This window comes from Pelodiscus sinensis, chromosome 3 (assembly GCF_049634645.1).
Source record: "Pelodiscus sinensis isolate JC-2024 chromosome 3, ASM4963464v1, whole genome shotgun sequence".
Taxonomy (NCBI): domain Eukaryota; kingdom Metazoa; phylum Chordata; order Testudines; family Trionychidae; genus Pelodiscus; species Pelodiscus sinensis.
In genome coordinates this window covers 80,423,823-80,444,455 of record NC_134713.1, presented here as the reverse complement: position 1 = coordinate 80,444,455, position 20,633 = coordinate 80,423,823, and positions in this window count along the sequence as shown.

Here is a 20,633-nt window from a genome sequence, read left to right as displayed (position 1 = left end):
ACACAAGTATGGGAGGCCCAAAAGTGCAAAAAGCCCACTACTATTCAGTCTTGCAGAGGACATAAAAAGTGACTCAGTATCTCCAAGTATTCCCAAACTTTTCAGTTTGTTCCCAGAGCTGTATCTTTCTCTTGCTTGGATACAGTTGTGACATGGAAAAGCATTCTGGGTTTTTACAAATAAAGAGCACACCAGGCAATCTTAAACACAACTCTCTTTGCAGATATTTGCTGACTAATCCGATAACAGGATTATATGTGGTTGGCAAACTTCCATCACCTTTTTACTGCAAGTGGAACTGCTCAGAAGTTCACTTTTAATTGAAGCAGAAATTTGTTTTGATGCTCAATCATCACATTATAAAATCAGGATACAAAATATAATTAAATGTATTTTTAAAAACTTGAAATTTCAGATGTGGTATTGGATTTGCAATTGTTTTAACAAAGTGCAGACTTTGTAAAAGAACTGTGAGGAATACTTAGGATAGAAATTAAATGATTATAGGAGGTCAAATTCATCCTGGATGTAAGTTCCATTACATCAATGAAGTTCTATCAGGGATAAATTTGGACTTGAATATTAATAGAGATGCATGTTATATTTGAAATGTTTACAACTAGGTTACTGTATCCTCTGCAAATCAAAAGGAGAAATGGGGCAGATGTGTGAAATCCTATTTTGCATGGTGATTTTACTATTTTTAGTAGTTTGGTGGCTAGAAAAGAACACTAAAGTTGCTGAAATAGTCTGCTAGTGATACAAAACACTGGACAAGAAGAACACCTAATTTCACTTCTAGCCATTTTATTTTCTTGGTCAATCTGCTCCCTTTTCTTGAAGTTAGCCATACCTTCCTAGCCTCCTAGCAACTGATCCCTGCTTCTATAGTCTAATGCAGCAAATACCACTGCAAGAAAAAGGGTGGAAACTTTGGCAGTTAGATTGGCTTATGTTTTTCAAGAATCCATAATACAATTTTTCCCTGGGAATCGTATTTCCACATATCAGAGTGTAGTGGAGGGAAGATTTATATTAATCTGAATCATAGTTTCTGTTTTTATTCAGATTAATATAAATATTACATCCAAGAGATTTTGTTGGTACTGTACAAAATGTATCTGTTTTAACTAAAGGCTCTGCCTGTAATAAAGCTTGCCTTGTGCTTTCCATTATACAACACTAGTTTTAGTTGCTTATGATTTGCCAAATGTTAACCATCCAGGCTAAAATTTTCCAAGCTGGGTGTCTTCTACAAGCTGACTTTAATTGGAACATTTCAATAAAAATGGTTCAGTGATTTCTGAGGAGTTTAGGAGAAAAAAAATTGTTTTACACACGTTTTTAAAAAATCTTACAACTATTTCACTGAGAAGCTCTAGCACAGGGATGGGCAATAAGTGGCCAGATGTGATTTGCCATGGTTAGCCCCTGGCAGGCCACCAGATGCTTTATTTACCTGAGTGTCTGCACATACAGCTGTTCGCAGCTCTCATTGGCCTTGGTTTACCGTTCTTGGCCAATGGGACTTCAGGAAGCAGTGGCCCTGCCTTGGGCTACACTCCCTGCCCTCCTGGTGCTCTGTCAATGGGGTGACTGGGTGTGAACCACCCACCCGTTTGGGGTTAGGGGGAAGGAAGGCGGAGGTGCTCTATGGTTGGGAGGAGGAGCCTGGGAGCAAGGACTAACTAGAGATGGTGCTCAGTTGGACAGGAACAGGTGGGATTTGTAGAAAACTCAGTAGCTGAGTAGAAGGGGACTGCAAAGGGAGAAACAGAAGTCACAGTTAGGGCAAGAGAAGGTAGGAAGTAGCACTGACAATATAGCAGAAGGGTTAAGAATATGAAGACCTTAACTACTTGATTTAGGGACCTTATGCTGGAACACATAATAGAGGCTGGGTCTGGGTATTTCTTCCAGCCACAGAGCCAGGGAACCATTAAGGGAACAGACAAAGAGAAACAGCCTGTGACATTGGGTCCCCAGAGATTTTGGTGCTCATGATCTCCCAAAAGATGAAATCACAGTGACCTGGCTAAAGGTCCATGGCACAAAATAAGAGCTCCTGAGTTCTGAGACAGCATGACTGAGAGTGCCATAGTAGGAAGGGGCATCTACCAGCCAGAGCTACATCAGTTGCATCCAGAAGGTGGCATTCCATCAGTGAGTAGAGCACCCTGTGTCACACAGCTAAATATGGTTGTGCCAATTTTCTTCCACTATTTGATCTGAGGAAGTGGGTCTGGCCCTCGAAAGCTCATCACCTAATAAACCATCTTGTTAGTCTTTAAAGTGCTACATTGTCCTGTTTTTTGCTTCAGCTAAATACAAGTTATACCTCTCTAGTCTGGCACCCTCAGGACCTGATTGACCAGTGCTGAACCAGATAATTTGTTAGGCCATGGGAAGTCAATTTGTCTAGCAGCATTACCAACACTACCACTGCTTGCCGGGCTCATAGAAGACATTTAGGAATAAATTAGAGCTAAATAACAGCACAGAACACTGAGAGCTGGGACAGGTAGCTGTAAACAAACTTTATGGACCCACAGGAAACTTGGCCATATCCATGATAAGTAGACATCTAGCTAACTACAATCATGCCAGACCACGAATGTTGCCAGACCAAAGAGTGCAGAACTAGAGAGGTTCAATCTGCATAAGGTAGGACAGATTGTTTTGCCTAAAGACACTAGATTTATGACTTATTACAGCAATTTGTACGCCACTAACACCCTCCAAATCTTTCCTATGATTCTAGTGGTGTTTATGGGCCACTTCATCTTGAATGGACACTGAGAATATGTGCAAACTACTTATACTAAACGATCCGTTCAATGTTGTATTGAGTTGTGACATTCTTAGTACCATTCCCAAACCTGAAGAAGGGCTCCACTCACGTATTTCAAAGGCCCATTCAATATTAAGTGGCCCTTTCCCAGTCATGGAGTGAAAGGAAGGTGAGAGAAAAATATTTTGTATATACCTCAATTGTTACAAACTCAAGCATAATTAACTCACAACTAGACATTTTCTGTTTGCAGCTATGGATGGCTGATATTTTTAACTGTTTCTCATAGTTAAATTTTGTTATTGTTTTTAGAACAAAAACTACCAGTGACGACAGGCTCAATCCTTCAAAGATTCATGTGCACACTTAATTTTATGCACCATGAATTGCAGTGCCCTTGGGATTTCTCCCAATATGCAGAGTTTAGCATGTGTGTAAAACTTTGCAGGCTGTGCACTGGAAGCCTTGTCCCTGCCAGCAGCACCTCTGTAGTTGGTGAAGTGAGAGTGCGAAATGGTTCTGGCAAGACAAAGTTTTAAAAATGTCTTTTGAGAAGCCATTTGTTTTTTGCTGACATCTATTAGGGCATTTATGTTTCTGGAATAGGATGTAGATTTTGCAAATAAATCATTGCAGTTCAAATTTCACAATAATATAGTTCATTACCTTGGTCTGTAAAATACATCTATTCAAAGGACTCTATGAATTTATTTAAAAGGATCAAAAACAAAAATGCTTTACAATTCCACTAACCTCTGTGTGACAGGGAGTAAGGGCTGAGAGTGAAGTCCCAGCTGGGGTAACTCTACTAATGAGGGCCCAGCTGGAGGCTATATAAAGAGGAACTGACTGACTGCTGCTGGACCTGGACCTGGACCTGGACCTGGACCAGGGTCAGGGTCAGGGTCAGGGTCAGGGTCTGAGTTCGAGTTCCAGTTCCAGTTCCAGTTCCAGGAAAGCAGGAGGCTCCCTAAGAGGTAGAGCAGTGCTGGGTGAAGGAAGGCAGGGCTGGGGAAAGCTCTGGCTAAGCAAGCTCCCAGGCTTCAGGTTGTGGAGCAAGGCCTGAGGCTATTAATGTGGCAGAGAGGCAGCCCTCGGAAGCAGGGACAGCAGGTCCACACCACTGTGCTGGTGATGGGTGGCCATTACACTCTGCAGTTTGCCCCTGAAGCAGTTGCTAGATGAAGACTGAAGGTGGGTCACTGAGGCACGGTGGGTACAGGGACACTGGGGCTATGTCTACACTGGCGGCTTCTAGCGCCAGAAATATGCAAATGAGGCTAAGCGTGGAATATCCCCAATCCTCATTTGCATACCTAATGAGCTGCCATTTTTTAAGAAGAAGCTCTTGCATCAGAAGGAGCATCTACACTGCCCCTTCTTCCACAAGAAAAACCCTCTTGTGCATTGCCATTATTCCTGAAAATAATCAGCGTAGCGGCATTGCACAAGAGGGTTTTTCTTGCACAAGATGGGGCAGTGTAGATGCTCCTTCTGAAGCAAGAGCCTCTTCTGTAAAAATGGCGGCTCATTAGGTATGCAAATGAGGCTCAGAGATAATCTATGCTTAGTCTCATTTGCATATTTCTGGCACAAGAAGCTGCCAGTGTAGATATAGCCTGGGTGTTTCCTGGGGAAACTGGGGGTCTCTGGGGAGAGGAGGACCTGGAGGGTGGTGCCCGGAAGAAGATGCTATGGTCAAAAGGTACATGGGAAGACACCCGCTCGAGGGGGTTGTCTAGCAAAACAACTAATGAATTTCCAAAGCAACCTGCTGGAGGCACCCTACTGGTGAGTTGGCCCCATAACACCCTGCAAAACAAAAGAGAAAAGTTATACTGCCTCAATCAGTTTGTACTGCTTAAGCATAAACATTCACCTAAATGTTATCTTCACCCAAGCCTGTCTCAATTATTCAAAATTTACCAATCTTAAATATTCAAAAAACACCTTAATTGGTCTCAAAAGTCACAAGAGTCCCAAAATAATGGGTTTTCAAAATTGTTGATTCTTTCCAATGGCAGTTTGGGTTTCAAATCTTTAGCATTTTATATTTTTGAACTATAAGGGTCATACTCTTGCTCTTCTTGAAATGAAAGCTGAGCTGCTCAGATAATCTCATGATTTCCAGAAGTGAGGCCTTGAAGAAAAACACCAAATATCATATGATGTGTGATTAAAATTGAGTTAACCTCCCAGGACTTGAAGTGTGTGCTCATGAAATAAATGCAGTCTGACCCTGTCAGCCTTAGGAAAGAAGTGAGTTTCAGAGCCAAGAGCCTATCATTGAGATCACCCCATTAGCAGCACTATTAAACCAAAGGACTGTCAGTTTCAGCACATCAGCAGATCTTCACCACTGCAGTATCATATGGGGGGAGAGGCATTTGTTTTCATAAACTATGTATTAACTGCTAGAATTAAGATATTTTTCTTATTACAAAAAGACAAATCTCTAGCTCACTGCAGAAAGGAGCCTTCAGAATATCTAAAAGGTCTTTTGCAAAATATGTTCATTTCAATGTATTTTACATATTATTTATTTCTATCAGAGAAGCATCTAAAAACCTTATTGGGGGATCAAAGCCCCTCATATATAATATGAGTGTAATGAAAAGGCAGTCCATGCCTCCAAAGAGCGTACAAGCCTATGCCCTATTCATTTACTGAAATAGTGCTCTATATTGCATTTTAATGTAAGTTTAATGGGATTCTAACATTCTATTGGTAGCTTCCTTTTTCATTTATATTTCTGTCTCAAGCTCTTTGTTTAGGAATGTGCCACTTAGTATGGCAAATATTTCCTTGTCACAATGTATTTTGAGTCATGAGCAAGAAAACTTTCCTACATAGTGTCATGCTTTTAGCAAATAAACCAATCAAAATATACATTACTCTTTGCAATATATGATGCAATTAATTGTATATTGAAAAAGATAGGAGAGAGGGGAACTACTGCAATCTCAAACCTATATAGAAAATCAGATGTAGGACAGTTTTTTGTTTCTCATAAAAATAAAACACTCCAAATGAATTTGCAGTCTGAAGAAGCCAGAAATTTTTCAGGAAACATCACTTAGTTAGCTTATGCACCAGCATGCAAATGAGACCTCTTTTCTAGTCCCTATTACTCGTAAGGCTTAAACATTCAGCTCTTTCATTTAGTTTATTCCTTTTTTCTGTTGCCATGGTAACCCGAGGGCCATTCAGCCTGAAGAAGAAGTTACCATTGCAGGTGGTTTGCAGATCCTACATTAACACACACACACACACACACACACACACACACACACACACACACTTCAGAGTTGTCAATAAAAATGCATAATTTTACATGTATGGTATTGGTTTGTTTAATTTGATTTCTCAGACATTAGAAAGCACCATTCACTATGTTAGAACATAAATATGTCTGTATTCTCATCCACACCAAGCCTTTTGTATCTGTGAACAGTTTTCTCTCTAGCAATCAATTAAATATTGTTTCAGCATCAGCTATCTGGGCTAAAATGAATCACTCCTGAAGTCTGTGTACAATGTATCGTGTGGGGTAAGATTCCCAGTTTCGCTGCTATTTGTAAAAAGATTCTATATTACAATTAATAGATTTCAATTAACAGAACCTTGATCCAAGAAAATCAGCAAACAAAGATAATTTGATATTTTTCAGTATGTTGCTCCAGTGCTATACAAATCAAACATTCAAGTATAGATTTTTAAAAGCTGGCTTTCCCACAATCTACATTCTTAGTAGATGCAAAGAAATAGAAATGATTCCCAGGCTCACACTTGTCTTTCTAAACCACCTTAAAAAGGGGCTCTTTACATAGAGAGAATTCTGCATGATTATTGTAGCCTAACACATTTATAAATACACCTTAATAAAAGATATTTGGGTATTTTAGCTGGTGGTTGTGATGCAAAATATCTCCTTGCCCCAGCTATGATATTCCCCCATTTGTGCTTCCCAGAATTCTAGAGATGTGCAGGATGGTAAGGTTAAAGTGTCATGGACAGGGTTGTCCCTTTCTATGAAGAAAAGTAGATATGTAAGTAAAGGATTCTCTCCAGATACAAATCTGGGGTACATGGAATGATCTGCCCTCTGGAGTTCTGGTGCTCAAGGATTTCCTTGAAGCAGAGTGGACAAACATAGATTATTCATGTTAGCTAGTCAATATCAGGGCACTTCACAAATCATTAATGGATTTTATCTTCACAACAACCTTGTGAGTGAGAGAAAACAATTAATCTTATTTTACAGCTGGAGAACGGAGACAACAGCTGGATTAAGTGATTTACCCAGGAGGTCTGTAGCTGAGCCAGAAATTGAACTCTAGTTGCTTGAGTGCCAGTGCAGTACCCTATATGCTAGGTCACCCTTCCAACTCCCAAGAAAAAAGATAGCTCCTGCCCTAGAAAACTACATAAATCAAGCAAAGAACAGGAGAGAAAACAGAGGCACAATGAGTAGTGAAATGACAAGGTCAGGTACAAACTCCTAATCTCGTGGCCTGGCCATTAGACCATGCTGCTAATCAGCTATTTCTTCTATTAGTAAAGAAGTACATGAAGGGAGTGTTCTTCTTCTTCCATTATAATAGCAAATGCTATTTTTTCTACAAAGTATCCATTTTAAAACAGCTAAAGAAGATGGACATGAAGCTCTCCCCAAATTTAAAAAAACAAAAACAAAAATTAACCTTACAGACCTCGTTAGTTAAAAACTGCCCTTGTGAGTATAGCCTAGCTTGCTTCTCTTATTCCATGCGGAAGTGAATTATGTCTCTTATACAGCATGCTGGCAGGGCCTGAGCAAAAACTTAGCAAAACCTTCAGCAAAACTTAGAAAGATTAGCAACACTGCCATCATGTCTTCTTTCCCTTCTGGAAATATTAAAAAGAAGCTGCAACTTCCCATGATGGGAAGAACTATGAAAATTTCTGCTTGTTTGGTTTTATTTTGTTTCAGCAGAAGCTAAAGGTTGGAGCCCTCTAGGGATGTGATCTGTGTCCTGCGGAGTTTACAATCTAAGGCTCAAATCCTGCTGAGATTTATGTACTTGTTTAACTTTACTCATGGCTGCGTCTAGACTGGCAAGTTTTTCCGCAAAAGCAGCTGCTTTTGCGGAAAAACTTGCCAGCTGTCTACACTGGCCGCTTGAATTTCCGCAAGAACACTGACGATCTCATGTAAGATTGTCAGTGTTCTTGCGGAAATGCTATGCTGCTCCCGTTCGGGCAAAAGCCCTCTTGCACAAATGCTTTTGTGCAAGAGGGCCAGTGTAGACAACGTGATATTGTTTTGCGCAAAAAAGCCCCGATCGCAAAAATGGCGATCAGGGCTTTCTTGCGCAAAACCACGTCTAGATTGGCACGGACGCTTTTCTGCAAAAAGTGCTTTTGCGGAAAAGCGTCCATGCCAATCTAGACACTCTTTTCCGCAAATGCCTATAACGGAAAAACTTTTCCGTTAAAAACATTTGTGGAAAATCATGCCAGTCTAGACGTAGCCATCATGTATAATCAAGTTAAACCAATATATAAGTCCTTGTAGGATCGGGCCCTATGTAAAAGATAAGAGACCTGGTAAAAGGTCATAGTGACACTAAGTTGCCTGATTCAGCAAGGGTGGAGTGGGTCATGACCTCTCACAGAATGTACTAGTACTCAGCATGTTGCAGGATCAGACCTATTAAATATGTGAAACACGTACCCAAAGCAAATGTCTCCCCAGTCTTCATCATTATGATTAGTCATCCTTTGTCAGCCAACAGAAGAATATATTAAATTATGCCATACAATTTTTATAAATGGAAAATGAATACAAACTTCTATCATACATCTCAGTCACCTCTAGGAATTACTTTATACCTCCTATAATCACAGAAATGCCCTTGAATTCCACCTAGGGTGACCTGACCACATGTCCCTTTTTTAAGTGACTGTTCTGTTTTTAAGTGACCTCCTGTAGGTGTTTTGACTTTTTAATTATAATGGGCAAATTATCACATTTTCTCTGTTCTGCAACTCATCAGGACCTGCTGGACTCTGCTTCTGGCTGAATACCTGGTCACTAGTTTCCTGCCCAGCAGGGTGAGTGCAGGAGCCAGTGACCAATGGTGGGTTAGGACTTAACCCCTGCCTGCCCTGGAGACAGGATATGGCTGTATTATATCAGTGGCCAGCGGCAGCTTAGAGGTGTTAGCTGCCTTTTGACACCATGGAGGCAGGAAGGGACAAGCTGCTTCCAGTGCTGGGATGGAGGGGTGAAGAGATGAGCTCTGCAAAGAGATGGGCCAGGTCATCTCTTTCCCACCCTCTGCAGCTGGAAGTAGCTCCCAACCTTTTCATCTTACACAGTGCCAATAGGCTGTTGATAGCCACATTCTGGTGGGAACCATGGCAAAATCAGAGGAAGGGGACATGTGACTCTGTTTACTCCACCTCCTCCCCACCTGTTGCCTCTGGAAGATACAACATCAGGTGCTTGGAGAAGCATGTCCATCCCAGAACCCCAGTCAGAAATGGAGGGCAGAGAGTACCAGGCAGGGAGGATTGGTAAGTGTGAGAGAGGTCTGCAGAAATATGCGTGTCACCTCTCCTTATGTGAATCCTAACACCTTAAAAATAAGAAAGTATTATGAGCATTTCTTTTGAACAAGGGCTCAGTAAACCTGATGTTAATTTGAACTTTTGTATTGTACAGTTCTGATTGATTGCTACTAAACTTGCTTGAATATGAGCAGTTTTACCAGTTTTTCTGTATTAAGAATAGGGAAATATGGTCACCCTAATTCCAGCTCCCTAATTTGGAGGGAAAAAACCATCCTCCCTGCTGGGTTATATGCCTAACTATGTGGAAACCATCCTTACTTGCCAATGTAAACAATTCGAATCACAGTAGCCAGAAAACACTGTCAGCCATTTTGAAATGTTCACATTTATCATTTTCACCACAGATGGCTTAGTAGTTTTTCAGGCTGTTATAGATTGTAAAACAAAAATGAACGTTTTTCCAAGATAAAATTAAGGACATTTGTTTTTTGGAAAAAGAAATCATCTTACATTTAGCTTCATTTAAATGGGAACTGTTTTGTTTCTGGTGGTAGTGGTGTTTTTATTTTCTGGAGGGTTTTTTTTTAAAAAAAAGAATATGTACTAGGTACCCACAATTTTAGCTAAGAGGTTGGGCTGAATATCTGTGAAATATTGTATTTTCCCTGTGCTGATAGAGCAAAAACTCTTAGGGAAAAGGGGTGATAGTGTGTGCAATCCCATAACGTGCTCTGTGGTTCTGTTTTTAAGATAGTTTAGAACTCTGGGAACATGATAACCTTGAGCTACCTCTCTCCTTCAGTATCCTGGGGAAATAATTTCCCCTCATTGTATCATTAAGAACCCTTTCATGTATGCTCCAGTAATTATTTGCAATCCAAATTAATCCTTGGGAGACTTCAGGGAATGTAGGGGCAGAACAAATGATCAAGGGAAAATTATCCAGTGGTGAGGATGAGGGTTTCATTCTGCTTATCTCTGCTTCCCCACAGATTTGACATGAGGGCTAAGAAACGCAACTCCACCCGAGAGCTACATTTGGGTCAGGTCTAGACTTAGAAGACAGCAGAACCCTGGTTATGAAGTCTAACAGCAACAGCCATTCAGAAAAGGTTGACTCTTATGCCCAGGCTTTGGCATGATATGAATTGAGATGATTTCTTGGGATCTTCATTAACAGGATCTCTGCTTTCTGAAGTGTAGACTGGATCAGGAACAGCCATAAAGATATATTAATCTTGCCATTCAAATCTGGGTGTTCTAATGCCACTCAATGTTGCATGTTTCAGTTTATGTTCTATGTTATCAGGTCAAACTTTGTTTTTACACTTTGATTAATATTTTATTAGTTAATTGTGTGCACATTATATTTCCATTTTCCTCTCCTGTTTTGGTAATGTAAACAAACACTGAGGGCCAAGTTCATCTCATGTCTAAATTCACTCGTGTCAAGAGTAATTCCTGCCTGAAATTTGACTCCATCATTGTCTCTGGACAATGAAATATTCCTGACTAGTTTTATTACAACAGTGCTATTTTATTATTACATGTATTACACACAGGACCAAATGCTTTCCAAACATAGCTAAAGACATAGTTTGTGATTAGGTTTTGTCTAAAGCACCCAAGTGACTTTAATAGCACAAGTTCCACTGAAAGTCAGTGAGGGTATGTCTACACTACCACCCTAGTTCGAACTAGGGTGGTAATGTAGGCAACCGGAGTTGCAAATGAAGCCCGGGATTTGAATTTCCCGGGCTTCATTTGCATCTCGCCGGGCGCCGCCATTTTTAAATGTCCGCTAGTGCAGACTCCGTGCCCCGCGGCTACACGCGGCACGGACTAGGTAGTTTGGAGTAGGCTTCCTAGTCCGAACTACCGTTACTCCTCATTTCGGAATAAGCCCCTTTCAGTGGGCTTTGTATGAAATCCATAATAAGAAATACCTTTATGCAACAATGTACAAGATTTGCTGTATTAAATTCAAGCATCCTCTCTACAAACAGGATGCAAACTGAAAACAAGAGGTGGTTTTGAGTCCCTAACTTTCAGTAAAATAAGGGAGAGTACAGGATTCCTGCCTCTGCTTTCTCATGGCTTGGAAAGCCACATGAAGAGTAAAGGAAGTGAATGTGCAGCTCAGCTATTTTGATTATTCTGGTTTATAAATATATTATGGCGTGACAGTAGATGATCTAACATGTTTCTTGCAAGGATCTCATAGATATCACTGAATCTTATAACCTGCACAGTTTATACAAACAATGGAAGGAGAGGGATGGGTAATAAAATAATTAGTTCAAGCAGAGTTAGCAGCAACAGAGCTAGAGTAACCCTGCAGCCTGGTCCCCAGCAAGGATGCTTTCTGAAACTAGTATAATGTCTGGCCAAAGCCTTACTAAACGTGATGTAAATTCATGGACTGAATTCAGGGTACAGGCATACACAAGGGCAGTGAGAAGCTGAAATACTCCTAACAGCCACTTATATTTTTAGTTGCAATATTTTGTCTTAATGCATTGTTTTTAATTGAAAAAATTGAGTAATTATCTCCTTTTCCCTTTCAATAATGCTTGTTCTACTTCACTGGCTATAAGTGGAATAAAAAATAAAACAAACCTCAGCATTATCATCATTCTCAGCTACATTCAAGAACATACCACAAACCAGCTTTGCCATAACAAAACTAGCTGAAAAAGCAAGCACATCATAAATCAGCATCACCAAAAGAGAACTGCACATACATATAGGAATGGGTGAACCTTAAAAGATTATGCATCAAAGAGGTCAACCATCTTCTCAGAACCCCTAACTTCAATGGCAATTACACACATCTACTCATGGCTAAGGGACAATTCTGCTTCTGAATGATGGCTTAAGTGTAGGTGGGGGTGGCACAAGTCGGTTCCCCAGAGACTCACTGAAGCTGGGGCAGCACAATGACATTCTAGTCTGTTGCCATTAACTCACAAGGATATAGTGCAAATGCATGCTCCATAATTTCATTTGCTCAGGTCCAGCTGCTAGGACATTCCAATACTCAGCTGAGGTTGGTTTACTCCTTTTCTGATTATGTGAGAAAGAGCACATTCTTGTAGCCACTCCCACAAACAAAATGAATCAAAATAGCTTCTGCAATCCTGCTTCCACACCACTCTAACCATATGAGTTATGTTCAGCCAAGCAGGGATTAGTAAGGAAGAACACACATCTTCTGTGACCACAACCCTAATTTGGGCCAAACCCCAAATTTGAAAAAGAAATAACATGAAAGTTTTTAATCGAGTTTCGTAACCCTTCTAGCCCTAATAGAGATTTCATAAAATATACCAATATTGAATAAAATATCAGTTTTTCTTGTGACATTTCTAGTGTTGTGCTTTTTGGTTATGTGCTGCCTTAGAAATACCTTGAGGATAATCTTTCCTGCAATATTTCCAAACCATAAACATGTGAAAATGGCAGCTAAAGTTAATCAATATTTTTAAACCTCAAAGAAGGGTTAGATCAATTATTATTCTATTCCATCTAGATGAGACATCCTCATCTACTATAATAGAGATTACTACACTCTATCTACTGTTTAATGTGAAATTATTGTTAAATTGTTTGCATTATGTTTGGGTATTACACAAATAGTACCAATATATAGTTTAGCACAATTAACTGTGAGCCTTAGACTATAATTTGGTTGCTGGTCAAAAACACTTTGATAAAAAATGTAACTCATCCAACTGACAAATGAGGAGAACATTGTACTGTACATTGGAATTACCCATTCTTGCGTCTCATAATAAAAATCACCACACAGAAATTATTTGTTATAGCATATTAACAATTCATTGTTTCTCCCTTTTATTACTAATAATTACATCTTGTTGGTTCCTTTTATATCCAAAAATATTTTTCTGAAGGAATCTTGACTTTTTTTGTGGTCTCTGTGCATCTTAGTTCTGGGTTATCCTTACCTCCAGTAGTATAATTATGCAAACAAAATTTGCATTGTCAACACAAAGCTCCCAATAAGACCCAGTCCTGCAAGCTCTGAGGCCCAGATTTAGAAACCTAACTTCTATCAATAAATACCTTTTGACATCTGGGCCTGACTGCCTTCATCTCCCATTGCCCAGATCCTTCAAACTGTAACTTTGTGTATAATTCTTTGCAGAATTAGGACCACTTTCCTCAATGCAATGCAAAAATGTTCAGCATCTCATGGGATAACCCATATCTAACTTACGTGAAAGAATTATTTTTCTTCATTTCAAGTGAAATCACCACCTTTACCAATGACAAAATATAATTGTTATGGCAGACATCAGCAGGCAGTACTAAACCATAAAGTCTTTCAAGTTCTTTTTCTTGGCATGTGAGCAAGATTTGATTTCTGGAAAGATATGCTGGGTTGTTGTTAGTTTTGGATTATGCAAGTTTTGCGTAGCTTTAACAGAGCAGCAGGAGGGCTTTCCCCCTGCCTTAGGCTCTGATTTATCAACTCTTCAGGCAGAATTGCTCCCTAGGCACTGGGAATGGGATGAGATTCCTTAAAGACAGTACGGCCTTACCTGGTGTTGGATCATCTCCTTTCAGGAATGGTGTGTACTAAGCAAATTACAATTAGAATATATCCAGACAGCACATCACTGATTTCTTCTCCCTTTGGAAACTGTCCTGCATGACTCCAGTCATCTTGACAGCTCAGCAGAAGGGTGAGGCTGGTGTCAGAAGATTTAGTCTCCTCATATTGAAATATAAGTACATAGGGTTATCAGTCTGTGATTTGATGCTACCTTTTCCAAATAGTTTTCAATCGAAGATTGTATAGAAAAAATACAAATTTTATTCTACTCTATTCAAATTCTTATATAACCCTAATCTCTGCTGCTTCTGAGCAACATGACTAGATGTGGTTCTTTTGTTTTCCCTTCCTTTCTCTGGGGGGATATATTCAGTCACATGAGTAGTCCCATAGAAATATATATGACACCCTATGAGAGAGAGAATAATACATAATCCTGTATTTGGAAGGGTAATTAAGTAGGGGAAGGCACAGGAGTAGAGATTGGAGGGGAATCATAAAGAACATTCCTTAAAGTGTATTCATGTTATATTTATTTAAATCATGTTTCCTCCCACGAAACACTTTTTCCTATTATTTTAGGATTTTCATGAAAATTTCAGCAGCCCAAACTTGTTGTTAGCTATACAAATTTATCAGACTGCCTCATTTTGCCCAGACGGTTTTGCAAAGCAAAACTGCAGAAGCATTGTTCACTATTTGATTTTGAAGAAGGCCCACATTCCCTGCATGACAGTACTGTTTCTCTGCCTCTAACATCAACAGCTTCAGCCATGTGCAGAAGAAGAGCACTTCAAGGCCAGGACCATGGATCAAATTCTGCTCTCACTTACATTGCTGCAAATGCCACAGATGTCCTTCGATTAGCCTGTAAAACACCTAAACACAAGTATTAAGAATGATGACAAGAATTCCTCCAGCTGGGATACTGGGACACTGAGGGGTTTTTTAGTATATATTATTACCCATTCACTGCAATGCCATCAGACAAGCTAATAGACTACATTTAATTGAGATCTTCATTCAGTCCAGCTTCTCAGAATAAGTGTTGGTGTGTGCTGATGAACTTTTCATATGCTGCATTTGGAACATTCATGTCAAAATCTTAAACCAGCACAATACTTTTCACATGGAAAATGATAACCATTAAATTTACAGTGGTAATGAAAAGAGTCAAGAGGTCAGAGGGATGCAGAAGTTCAACTAAAGCACAATACTTAAAGCAATGCAAGGTCAGACCTTTAGCCAAAGGAACTTTCACATATTTTTGTTTGTAGAACAATAGATCTTTCAGACCCAGGAATCTGATGACCTCCTTTGGGGTCATTGAGAACCTAAGGCCAACTGTAACAGTTAGTCCTTTTCCCTAACAGCATTTCCATACAGATCTATTGGAGACACTCAGTCTCTACCAAATGTAGTCTAGGGAAACACAGACCTGGAACTGTCTACCACTTCATTATTAATACATCTGACTGAGCTGGACCTATGACCCAGCCACTAAATCTTTCCCCCACTTTTTTTTTAACTGGCTTTGTGTGTGTTTGCACCACATGATTCCTCTTATATTTTTGTCTGCATAAAACCACCACTACACTACTTTTCCTCAAAGTCTTCTTTTGTTATCAGTGTCGTGGTGCCTCTTGCACCTTGTGGCAGAGCAGCAGGTGTAAATGAAAACAACTTGTGTGTGCTCAGCATTGAAATGCCTCCCACAAATGGAAAGGGTGCAGTTTCATCCTGCAGAGTATGCTGTGTATACATACTGTTAAAAACAGAAAATGCAGGTAGGAAATATCACTGTGCAGATGCAGTGGGGGGAAGGAGGAAGCACAAGTGTGTTCTCTGTATTTAAAGAGACTAATAGATTGAAGTGCTGTAAATAACTGAGTGAAAAGCCAAGTCCAGGGAATAATACATTTGAAGGAAAAGGAATTCCAGAAACAAATTCACATCTACAGCCCTGCCAGTGAAGGAAAACTAAGGAATCATTCCATTGTCATTACGGAGTAGCCACCAGATGCTTAGAATTCCATACATTTGGAGGGGGAGAAGGATAAATCTTTCAATGGTGCCACTGACATTGGGGTATGCCAGTAATTCAATGTATTAGTTGGATGCAAATACTGCACAATAAGGTATGGAAAGAAAACTGTAATTGGGAATGCCAGAGTAAATGGGGCTCTATCTTTTGACTGAGCCTATTGTTGAACTCCAAGCGAACCTCCGACCCTCTACTTTGGAGGCACACAATAGGCTTTGATATGAGATGGTGGGAAACAGACTTAGAGGCTCATTTCACATTCAGCAGCAATTCAGCAGCTTGGCTGGGACTTCTAGCAGCTTTAATGACTGCTGCAATTGATGGTTAAATCAATTTGTGACGGTGACAGCATGGCTGGCCTCTAAACTGTAACAATCCAGGATTACAACAGGCAGAAAGGGCCCAGTTATTCAGATGTGCATGGTTTCTGCTCTGCTCTGAGTGGGAACAACAGTGGGGCAAAGTCTCACAAAACGAGGCCTGGCGAATGTACACATTCACTCCAGTTGACTACACAATACCATTGCTTCTTTGTAAACTGATGAAGCAGGTTAAGAAAAAAGCATTGTTACAAATAAAAATATACAGTAGAGAACAAGAAGGCCTGATATTTAACTCTATCCTTAGGGAGAGTGGCAACCCAGGAAGAATTTCACCTTTGTTCCACCAGGACCAAGTGGGTGGTCCCTTGCCCCCATCAATCCCCACCCCACCTTAAAAAATGAGCAGTGTCTGGATTATGATAAATCAGGTTTGAATTTAGAAAGAGTGGCATAGAAAGAGGGGAAATGAAAAACAAATACCACTCTAACTGCCACAATGTGAAGGAAGAACTGCTCCCTCTTCTGTTTCCAAAGAAAACATGCATTTGAAAAACACACTGATTCATTTTTCATTTTGTATGCTTATTATTGCTTTTTCCACTGAATGGCTAGAGCAGCCGATAACAGTAACAACAGCACAAAAGGGCAGGGCAGAGCCTTGCAATTATTTTGCATGTGATTTTTTTCCTCCTAAGTGTTTGCAAGGCAAGTGTTGATTGTTCAGTAAGATGAAAATGCACATTTGAATCAAATTAATCCCTTCTATTCCATGTTTTGTATATAACTATATACGAAATATTTGCAGCTAACAAAGATAGTTTTAGAAGTGGAGAGAGCTGTAGATCACATGAACATGACTCCACTCCCAGCTATTTCTACATTTATGAATGAACAAATAGTGTAATCAGTGATCAAGAAGAATGTGATAAACTATATCTTTAATGTTCTGTACATATGACCTACAGGTATCTGAGTACTTGTTTTTAAAACTATATTAGATGATTTAGTGATAACTTATATTCTCCACATCTTGTTAACTGAAATAAATTATTCACTTTAGAATATTTATCAAATCAATCTATAAATCTAAATGTGTGTGGATTCATTTATAAAATCAATATACTTTGTAGTCAGAGACAAAATATTGAAATGTTTATAGATGGAACCTGTTAGTCTGAGCAATACAAATGATTTTAATTAGTAACTTGTAAATTATACAGCAATTAATTACATTTTTCTGTCTGTAATTATCCACAATTAAAGCCACTTCTGTGAATATCAAAGCAATGTTTTAAAAAGAAATGCCAAAGAAATAGACACAGAGCACAACCCATTGGCCTGTTAAACCTAACACCTTAATTTACATTATTATTATTTGACTCCTATGATTAATAAGTCCTGGCATAACCCCTCTTAAATGTCACAGTCTAAATGCTTCAAGGAAGAATTGTTGGGCTCCTTTAAATGCATAAATCAATTGGTTGGCATTAGTACCTGAAAAATAGTAACCTCAAATAAAATACATTATCTTGAAAATGTAAACAGTGGGGTTAAAGACTTCTTAAAAAGACCTGTCTAAATATTGAAAGAATATTACTACTTGCAGAAAAGAAGTCTGGCAGTAGGTCCAAACCCTGCCAGAGGAAGAGGAGAGGAAAAATCAGTTGGTTTCTATGGTAACAGTGCTAGTAGGAATAGTTGTGTGAGCATACTGAACATGCATAAAGCCTTCCCAAGGGAGATAAGAGGGTTTGAAGAGAGGGGAAAAAAAGAAAAAGATGGCAGTTTCTGGAGAAAAAGCAAAGGGTTGTTTGTTTATTTGCTTGCTTGTTTGTTTGTTTGTTTTGCTGAATAAGTGTGTTCACATTTGTTTGTGATGTAGCCCTTGACAAAGGATTAGTGAGGAATATTCATACATATTTGAACATCTATCTTTATCTAAATAATGTGTGTGCATACATGTATTGTCTATTTATACTATATGTAATACATATTTTTTAAACTCTCATATATGCACACCTCACATATACATGCTTGTTTGTGGTTATATATAAATGTATATTAACACATGTGCAAGTACTTTGTGAATATTTATGTACAAAGCTTCCCTTCAAATGCATGAAATACATATGTGTACAAAGAATATAAAATACAATGCAACACAACAAACATGTCATACGCACACACTTTTGATGTGCTCATTGAAATAAAATGAATAGCTAAAAAGGAGAAAGTCTGAAGCACAATAAATTATTTGTGAGTGAATTTTTAATATGGCCAATTGCAGCATTTTTATTAGTGATGCTAAAGAAAAAAAGAGCAGGTCATGGTTTATGGTATGACCAGACTACCGGGAGCCACTGGGATGCACTCAGTTAGAATACAAGCTATCAAGGTCAGATGTTTTGAGGTTAGGATTGTTCAGCAGCCTTTTATTTACATCTGTTCCAGGACACTCTGTGCATTGTTGGTTGCTAGAAGCTTGTCCACAGGGATTTGATTGGCATATTGTTAAAAGCTGAGGGAGAATGCTACACAGAGCCGGAATACCATTATAATAAGTAAAATCCAAGGTCCAACAAGTTACTTTTTAGTAAACTCAGACTTTAAAATGTGACTGATGAATGGGTGTAGGATTTATATGCAATGTATATTTGTAAAAATGTGCTTCATTTTTAAAGGTTTTAGCCATCACCTAAGGGTCTAAAATTTCAAAAGCTTGTAGGGGCCATGTGTTGAGCCACAATAAGAGAGGATTTTTATTCAAAGGGGTGTCTGCTGTAGGTGAAGGTGATCTACACTGAGCCCCGAGTTTAGTGCATTAGCTACTGGGCCATCAACTAAAATTCAAAAGAAGCAGAATGTGGATGTATGGGAATAACAGCTCTGAGCACAGAAATGACACACAAGTTTCCCCCCTTCCCCCTTAGAAGAAGCCCTGAGAATAGAACATAGACCACCTGTGTTTTGGACACTTGGCCATTTTCCCTCTTTCACTGTTATTAATAATTATTACTACTAATTTATTCAGTTCTTAAAATGTGTTTGGTGTGGAACATTTATATAACAAGGCAAAGTTCCTGCCTGAAATCTCAATCTAATTTAGATGCAAACAATACATCTAAGATACTGTCTGCTGATGCTAGTAGAGACGGGGTAACATTTTTTTAAAGCACCTAAGCATTTCAAGAGCCTAGGGATGGAAATTTCTGAAATGCTTAAATGAGTTAGGCAGGTAGCAAAGTCCTGCTGATTTTCAATTTTTAAAAGCCTCTAGGTGATTTCGAAAAAGCCTTTTTCGAAAAAGAGCGTCTAGACTACAACCAGTACTTTTGAAAGAGCAAGCTGCTTTTTCAAAAGAGGGCACCCAGGCAGTCTGAATGCTCTCTTTCGAAAAAGCACAGTTTGCATTACATAGCGCCTTTTTTTGAAAGAGCACTTTCGAAAAAAGGCATTATTCCTTGTAAAATGAGGCTTTCCGTGGTCAAAAAAACCTGTCCCCTTCTTTTGATTTGCTTTCAAAAGAAGGCAGCAGCAATCTAAACGCTGGGGAAGTTTTTTTGAAAAAAGGCCACTTTTTTCAAAAAAAACCCTGTAATCTAGACACACCCATAGGGTACAAGTCCCATTGAAAGTCCACCCAGTTACAGAACATCTTTGTGGTCAACTGTGATGCTAGGGAAGGCATCACTGGTGAGTATGCAATTCCAATTAATACTTTGGGGGTCGTATGTGCTTGTACTCTATGTTTAGTTTGGTTTTTTTAAACAGAAGGATGAGTAACAGTGGCTGCTTCCCAGTGGTCGTACCAGCTTGGTAGAGGATGCCCCATGAAAAATACTGATCATGTGTAGAGGGGTGGCCCAGGAATCCTCAATAGAGACCTACAGGAAAGTTTCTTGGAGGTAGTCTGCAATTCTTTGCCAAAAGAGGGCTGCCTTATTTCTAGAGCCCTGTGTGGATACAAAAGTTGTATCTGCATCTATAGCTATAAAATGAGCTGTGGATGTCCATATCCATATCTTTCATTGCAGATACCTGTGGCTATAAAACGGATATCCACAAATTGGTAGGGTTCTAGAAACAAAATTTGTGTCCACACCTGCATCTATATATACAAAAAATGAGCTGTAGATATACAGTGGATATCCATGGATTTGCAAGGCTCTATTTATTTCTTCCAGCCTGACTTCTCCCCTGTCAGCACAACTCTCATTTTAGTGTCGCTATGAGGCAGGGCAGGGGACACAGTTCCTGGAAAATGGCCTTGAGCATTTGAAAGTTCGGCAGCAACTGCATAATGATGTGATGCCGCCAGTCATTGCTTGTTTCTTGGAA